Source organism: Aptenodytes forsteri, unplaced genomic scaffold, assembly GCF_000699145.1.
Source record: "Aptenodytes forsteri isolate BGI_AS27 unplaced genomic scaffold, ASM69914v1 Scaffold119, whole genome shotgun sequence".
NCBI lineage: Eukaryota > Metazoa > Chordata > Aves > Sphenisciformes > Spheniscidae > Aptenodytes > Aptenodytes forsteri.
In genome coordinates this window covers 4262621-4269520 of record NW_008796165.1, presented here as the reverse complement: position 1 = coordinate 4269520, position 6900 = coordinate 4262621, and positions in this window count along the sequence as shown.

The following is a 6900-nucleotide window of genomic DNA, read 5'->3' as shown; positions in this document are numbered from 1 at the left end:
GGGCAAGGGGGGGGGGGGGGAGTGTGGAGGGGAAGTGGGGTGTGAGCAGTGGGTACTCTCTGCCTTATTTTGATGGTTCTTTTGCTTGTCGGTCCGCCGTTCCTAATCCCAGACAAGAGGTCCCTCCCCACATCTAGATGATCTGTGGATGACTATACCTACGTCTGTGAGATGAGTCGAGCGTGCTAATGTGAAACGCACAGCCTTGTGGTCAGGGGTTGTGCCAGGATTGTAAAGCACCTGGATGGGATTGAAACACAAGCTGTTCTTTAACATTTATGAATTGGACACAAGTTACTACCTAAAAGCTGTTTATTAGAATCTACTAGGATTCAATGGGACATTTATCTGCCCTGGCAGTTTGACATCCAGAGGTGCTTACAGCAACTGGCTGGGATGGTATTTCATTAACTGAAGCGATAAATGTTAAATGTGTGCTTCATGGGCACCGGTGTCCCCCGAGGAAAATTACCGTTTCCTAGCTGATTTGGCAGGAGAGAGATTATAATCCAGACATTCCCCGAGTTTCATAAACAAAATCCCTCCTCTGAAGGACCAGATTGGAATGGAAAGTATGGGTAAGGATGAGCTTCAAGGCCTTTGACAAGCTGCAGAAAGAAGAAACGTGCTGCAGTTCAGCCCCAGCTTTGTGCTAGAGGTTTTGCCTTGCGTATGTGCGCAAACATGTTCCTAAGGTACGAAGCCTTTTTCATCCAAGGATCGCAGAGGCTTTACAAAGGTTAATTAAAGAGAGTTCTTGTCTCTGTGTGCGGCAAGGGAGCAAGGCATCCATTTTGGGTGTGTAGAAACAGAAGCAGAGTGGAGCGTAATTACCTGGCTTTGCATTTTACCAGAAGTCTGTGGCAAAGCCGAGAGAGGTCCGCAGGGACTCCCGGTCGTTTTGCTTAAGCACAAAGTCTTCTCCCTCTCTGTTTTTAGGATACATCTTAACTTCTGAAAAGTCCGCATCCCCTTAACAGCTACAGCTTTACCTCCTTGTGCCTTAATTATATGCTAAAGTCTCAGTCCTTTTGTTTAGCTAATTTAAGAAGAGGGTGGGGGGCTCTTTACTGTGTCGGTTAGAATTTAGCATTAATTTAGTGTTCTCTGACACTTGAAAACCTGGCCGGGATTTGAAGCGTTTTCTTTTCCTTTTTGCCTTTTACGACCTGCAGGTGTTTGGTGTGAGATAAAAGTAGATCCCAAAGTGAGATTTCACAGCACAAATTATCAAAGTGAAGATTCACTCTTGATGTAGTCTACGTGTGTGGCAGTAATTATGAAAAATAATTCGGGATAATAGGGCCTTCAGGAATCCCAAGGCGGGCACTGGGAGGTTAACCCTTCCTCATCTAACCTGGTCTCCACGCCGCTGTCATCATCAGGTGAGCAGATGATGGGTTGAGTCAGGCAACTTTACAAACCAAGTGATAAACGTTACAGTCTTCAAGAAAATTGGGGAGGTGACCAAGGAAAGGAAGTTCTGTTCCCAGGAAGTTTTGGATGTGACTGTTTGGTCCTAGGTCGTACAGACCTTCAGGAAGGTGTTACTGGTATGGGCTGCTCACCAGCTTTGAGGAACAGGTCACCTTTCAGATAACAAGTAAGTCTCCTCGCCTTGCTGCTCTGTCACACCCAGGCAGCTGAGCGTTACAGCCTGTGCCCATCACGGTGCTGTTAGCACCAAGGTGGTGCTTTATAGGCAATGTTTCTCTGAAAAGATGGAGCTTCCCAGCTCTGTAGACACTGGAGCTTCCTGGACAGGCTTGTCCTGAACGCTTCCTTGGCAGATATACAGCTGGGGTTGATGTGAGAAGGTTCTTGCAGTGACATGTCACGTGCTGCGTCTGCACACGGTAAGGCAGAGGCTTGCCATGATGCTCAGTGAGGTCCCCAGCCAGCAGCACCTCCGGCTCCTGGGTTTCACTGGGCGGTGTCCTGCCAGCAGCTCCTAAAAGGCTTTTTCTGTGACCAGGGGAGCAGGTTGGCGTGGGTGCAGAGCCCGGCGGCAGTGTGTGCACACGCCTGGCCCGTGCTTCTTCCTGTGAGTCCTTTACCCCTAGCACACCGTGACAGGGGCACCTGAAGCTCTGCCCCCTTGCCCAGGCTCCTGTGAGAGGTGGGCACCACTTGCAGCAGCTCTGCCGCGAGGTCCTTCCCAGAATGTTTGCAGCCAAGCCCATTTGCAAGACGCAGATTTGGGCAAAGCATTTGTTGGGCGGTTACAGATACCCAGAGCTGTGGCTCTCCTCCCTCAGCCGTTCGTGTTTGCTTTTGTAGGTGACTGTTGTGATCTTTCAGGAAGCAGCAGCTCATCTGATCCCTTCTGCAGTCAAACCGAAGTGGATGGCTCCCATCTTCCTGGCAGACTTGGAGTGGAGCCATGAGAGGGGGAGGCAAGCTGCCAGCCATTCCTGGGGACAGTGGGCTTCCCACCCCGGCGGTGTTCAAAGGGACACAAAACCTTCTTTGCACCAGGCTTTGATCTCGCTTTTTGGGACAGTTTTTTGGCTTGTGGACAGGAAGGGGAGAGGAGTGCCAGGCTGAGCGGTCATATGGCCTCAGGTCTGCAGGTCTGGGTCCCCCATCACCTGTCAAGTTGACGGTCTGTGTGCAGCCCTAGCAATAGGACTCTCCTGAACCTCTTGGGCTGGGCATCACGAGGACTCACCAGTCTTTTACTGCCTCCGGTCCCTGGGGTTTATGGTGCAGAGCCATGTTGCTCTGGCAGCTGCTCCTGCTGGCTTCCTTGCTGGCTTCTGCACCGTGCTTTCCTTCCTCTGGCTGCCTGGAAAGAGTGGTTTTCACCATGCCCTGCCCATCCTTTGGACTTTGCTGGTGATACCTTCTTGTCCTGGGAGACCAGAATTTTCCTTATAAAACCCTGCAGGTCTGGGGAACATCAGTGTTTTCAGGAGGTGCTTTGCTGCCTCTATGCCAGCCCAAGTCCACAGCGAGGGCCAGTGGCTGCTCTGGTCCCTGCCCTGATGTCTTGCTAGGGGCAGGGTTAGATCAAGCCCCAGGTGGGGCTCACAGAGGAGTCACCTGCGCTGGCAGCGATGGTGTGACGACCGCACATTGCACAGTGCGTGGTGTAACCCGCTCCCGGCCCCCCGCCGGTCCCGGGACACCGCAGTGGCCATCGGTGCTGCCCTCCTGTCACACGCGGCCATTCCTGTGGCCTTTGGTCACCTGTTTTACAGGACTGAAGGTTGCAGTGGGCAATTGGGGCTGGGTCTGTTAACATTACTGTCTGCCCACCGTGCCCCATCCCAGCCCCCCTGGTGCCATAGGGGGGAGCACAAGGGCACGGGGCCCTTCTCAACGGGCAACCCACAGTGTTAATTTGGGGACGTGGAGGTGCCCTCACCAGGGTCCAGCGCCCAGCAAACCCCCTGAGCATCCCTGCAGCAGCCAGCCCACAGAGGCTTGCTCGCTCTCAGCCGGGCGGCTGATTTCTGGATCCTGTCGGTTTTCACTCCATCTCCCGGGAGCCAAGGTCCACAGTCGCGCCTGTGCCTCCCAGACGGGCCGGCAGACGAGAACTTCCTTCCAGGCCCTATAGACAGACATTTTATATACATTAAAATACATGTGTATATAAATATGGAAAGCAAGAGCTTGGGAGAGCTTGAGTCTAAATAAACTTGTATGTTTAAGGCTTTTAAAATGCTAATGTTGAATTTCAGGGAAGGGGGGATGCAAGGGGATTGTTGGACTGAGCACCAAGACAGCTGATGAGCTTGGATCGGTGCCTTTACAATTCAAGGAAAAAATGGGATAGTTTGGGAAGGAAAAAGGGATTTTCTTGTTTTTGTTTTTAGTAGAAAATAAAAGAAGCTGCCTTCTTATTTGCCTCCCTCCCCCAGCGCCAGAGCAGCGAGCGACTGGTGTTGTATGCATAAGCTATTCCTTTGTGCAACATCTAAATGGTTAATTGTGTTTGAGGAAGATGTACGGGCGAATGGAGGGACCACCCAGCAAGAGACAGACAAGAAAGAGCGATCTCTGAAATGTTTAACCAGAGAGAGAGCAAAGTTGTTTAAAAATATTTAATTTACAACATTCCACACTGCTGATTATAAATTGGCCGTCCAAAAACACTGCTGCATGCGGGGAGGGATCCAGGCAGCATGAAACAAATTCTTGTGATTGTTTTTCCTATCTTCCTGCCTCCTTTCCTTGGGGAGTTTAACCCTGCGGCAGGATGCGGGTCGCCCCAGGCAGAGAAGGTGGCGACCAACCCTGTCCCCCAGGACCATGGTCTCTAGTGCGAACACCTGTGCCCGGGGCTGGGGCGCAGCCGCCTGCCGGCGCTGGGAGAGCTGGAAGGGACGGTGAGGAATGACCGACCGGCGATGCCGGTGGCGGTGACGGGCACATTTGAGATGGCCGGTGTGTAATGGCCCTGCAGCCCCTTCCCTCTGATTTTCACCCCAGCACTGGGATTCCCCCAAAGCATCCAGCCATGCTCCTGGGCAAGGAAAGCTGGGAATCCCCTGGTAATGGGTTGGGAGAGTCGGGGAGCCAAACCCGGCCGGGCTGCGCCGCCCATGAGAGGTCCCTTGCCACCATGATGGTGCCCGCTTTTCAGGTCAGTGGTGCTCAGCCACATCGCCCAGTCATTCCCAGCGGTGCCAGGAAGGAGCGGGACCTGGGCCCTCGCAGGGTCGTTGAGCAACAGCGGCATCTCCCCCGGCTCGGGCCTTTCTGCAAAGGGGGTGGTTGGTGCCAGATGCTGGGAAGAAGGGATTTGGCCGTGCTCTGCTCGTGGCTGCCGCTGATCCACAGCTGGCTTTGATGCACCTGGCGGCCCCGGCTCTGCTACCCCTGCGCGAGGGGCTGGGGCTGCTCTGCGAGGAGGGACAGTACCCTCTTGGTGGTGGCCAGGCCCTCTCCCCCATCACCTGGGGGTGGCTTCTGCTCCCACCGTGACGTTCTTTCCTACCTTCATAGCCCCCGTTCCCCCCGTGGCAAGGGAAGTCTCGGAGAGGGGGCTCCTGGGCTCCCTATCACGCTGCCCCCAGGAGACTGGGCAGGCAAAGGATGCACGTGATGGGGGTCAGCCCCTTCTTCCCCAGCTGGCACCAACCCTGCCACCATCCACCCTCACAGAGGTCACCCAAGGAGTTGGAAGGCCACCATGCCCGGAGGGTGCCGGGGAAGGGGGGAGATGTGCAGCCCCCCGGCCGGTGACCCCGTGCTGCAGCGGGGATCTGAGCAGAGCTGAGGGACAGGGGGATGCATGAGGAACCAGGATTCAAAAGCGGTGGCTACTTTTGCTGCAGATCCCTCCTTGGCATCTCCTTGCAGATCCTGCTTTGGAGAGCGACAACCCAGGTGCTTTCACACCCCTGCTGCCCCGGAACCCTGGCCATGCAGCCAGCCCCCGGGAGGCCTGGGGAGCCCCAGCCAGCGGGGAGGGCAGGGGTCTCGCCTGCTCCTGCTAGCTCTCCTGGCAAGAAGAGGGCACAGGGAAGGCTGCAGGGCTCTTTGCTGGGGATTGCCACAATTTTCCTAACCCCTAATCAGCCGGGAAGCCTCGCCGGCCACCTGGGCGCTTCCTCGCGTGCAGCGAAGGCCTGTGACAGCCCAAGGAGCCGGGGTGGGTTTGGCTGCTTGCCCCAGTGGCGAGCTCGGCTCTCGGTGGCTGAACCACTCCGGGCCCTGCCAGCCCCAGCCAGTGCCGGGAGCGAGAGAGGAAACAAAAGAGCTTGTGTCCGCCTGCCAGCAGCCGGCCCCGCCGAGCGGCCGCCCGGCTCGCTGGCCCCCTCCCACCGCCCACCAGCCTCGGGGGACCCCCACCCTGTGGGGCCTCCCCTGCCTCCCCGCAGGCGCCGGCTTCGGCAGACCCCCCCCCACCAGCCTCGGGGGACCCCCACCCTGTGGGGCCTCCCCTGCCTCCCCGCAGGCGCCGGTGCTTCGGCAGCCCCTGCTGGGCACGAATACGCTCCCTCGGTCCCCCAGCAAGGGCATCTCCAGTGGCTTGTCCTGGGGATGGCTCACCCCATCCCCAAGCATCTCCTCTTCCCCCCCGCTTTCCTTGCACCCCGGGGCTCACAGCACCCATCAGCACAGGCAGTGGGGTGCTGAGCATCCCTCCACACTCCCGCTCCCCCCAAGGGCTGGGTCAGGATGAGACCTGGAGGCAGCAGCCACCGCCGTGGGGGGAGCATCCCTGTGCCCCGTCCCGACCCGCAGGGCCAGTGTCATATCCACTTAGCTGGCTCCAAAAATCCCTCACCCTGACACCTTGTTAAATACCCACCAGGGGTCACAGTTCCTGGGTTTCTTTTTCCTGATTTTCCTTTACCCCACTGAGACGTTTCGGTTGGCAGGAGCTCCCCCCTGCTATTAGGTATCTTTCGGGGAACAAGAAACCTAGATCACTTACAAATTAATTTGGAGTTAAACCTACAGAAAATGAGAAACATGCTGCTTTGCAGGAGAGAGCGCTTGGCCAGCGATCAAGAAAAATACGTCCAAACCGCCCGATGCGGCGCGCTCGGCGGCGGCCGGGGATGGGGGCTGCGTGCTCAAGGTAGCCGTCGGCTGCATTCAGGCGCGTTTTAATGGGGCCGCGGCCTTTCCTCCCAATTAAAACCGTAGCAAACAAACAAAAGGGAGAACCTGCTCCCCGGTGCGCGGGGAGACACGCAAGGGGACGTGGGGAAGGCCGGGGCGGGGAGGGAGGAGGTGTGGGGTGCAGCACTGCGGCACGGGGGTCTGCCTGCCCCGGCACCTTTGCCGGCGGGGATGGGGACCGGCCACGGGCACCACTCACCCCACGGCGTACGGACGCCTTCGCACCAGCATTTCCCCATCACCGCGTCCCCGGGGCTGCAGCAGCTTGCACCAGCTCTGGTCCCCAAGGGGGGACACTGCATCTCTTGCCCCACG